The sequence below is a fragment of the Suricata suricatta genome, chromosome 9 (assembly GCF_006229205.1).
Source record: "Suricata suricatta isolate VVHF042 chromosome 9, meerkat_22Aug2017_6uvM2_HiC, whole genome shotgun sequence".
Taxonomy (NCBI): Eukaryota; Metazoa; Chordata; class Mammalia; order Carnivora; family Herpestidae; genus Suricata; species Suricata suricatta.
In genome coordinates, this window is record NC_043708.1 from 11,686,022 (window position 1) to 11,687,559 (window position 1,538).

The following is a 1,538-nucleotide window of genomic DNA, read 5'->3' on the forward strand; positions in this document are numbered from 1 at the left end:
AGAGAACTACAGACTAATATCCTTAATGAATACAGATGTAAAAATACTCAACAAGATAACAGCAAATCGAATTCAACAGCATATAACAAAATTATCCATCATGATCAAGTGGGATTCATTTCTGGGTTACAGGGCTGGTTCAATATTCGCAAATCCATCAATGTGATCCATCACATTAACAAAAGAAAGGATAAAAACCATATGAAAAAGCATTTGACAAAATACAGCACCCTTTCTTAATAAAAACCCTTGAGGAAGTCGGAATAGAAGGAACTTACCTCAACATTATAAAAGCAGTTTATGAAAAGCCCACAACCAATATTATCCTCAATGGGGAAAAACTGAGAGCTTTCCCCCTGAGATCAGGAACACGACAGGGGTGTCCACTCTCACCACTGCTGTTTAACATAGTGTTGGAAGTCCTAGCATCAGCAATCAGACAACAAAAGGAAATAAAAGGCATCAGAAATGGCAAAGAAGAAGTCAAACTTTCACTTTTCACAGATGACATGATACTCTACATAGAAAACCTGGCAGACTCCACCAGAAGCCTTCTAGAACTGATCACTGAATTCAGTAAAGTTGCAGGATACAAAATCAATGTACAGTTATCCGTTGCATTCCTATACACCAATAATGAAGCAGCGGAAAGAGAAATCAAGAAACTTATCCCATTCACAATTTAATCAAAAAGCATAAAATACCTAGGAGTAAACATAACCAGGATGTAAAAGACCTATATGATGAAAACTATAGGAAACTTATGAAAGAGAATGAAGACGACACCGAGAAATGGAAAAACATTCCATGCTCATGGATCGGAAGAATAAACATTGTGAAAATGTCATTACTACCCAAAGCAATCTACACATTCAATGCCATCCCCATCAAAATTGCACCAGCATTCTTCTCAAAGCTAGAACAAGCTATCCTCAAATTCGTATGGAAGCACAAAAGACCTCGAATAGCCAAAGTCATATTGAAGAAGAAAACCAAAACGGGAGGCATCATAATCCCAGACTTTAGCCTCTACTACAAAGCTGTCATCATCAAGACAGTATGGTATTGGCACAAAAACAGACACATAGACCAATGGAATAGAATAGAGAACGCAGAACTGGGCCCACAAATATACGGCCAATTAATTGTTGACAAAGCAGGAAAGAGTATCCAATGGAAAAAAGACAGCCTCTTTAGCAGGTGGTGCTGGGAGAACTGGAAAGCAATGTGCAGAAGAATGAAACTAGACCACTTTCTTACACCATATACAAAAATTAACTCAAAATGGCTGAAGGACCTGAATGTGAGACAGGAAACCATCAAAACCCTCGAGGAGAAAGTAGGAAACAGCCTCCTTGACCTCAACTGCAGCAATTTCCTACTCGACACATCCCCAAAGGCAAGGGAAATGAAAGCAAAACTGAATTCTTGGGACCTCATCAAGATAAAAAGCTTCTGCACTGCCAAGGAAACAACCAAGAAAACTAATAGGCAACCGACAGAATGGGAAAAGATAGTTGCAAATGACATATCAGATA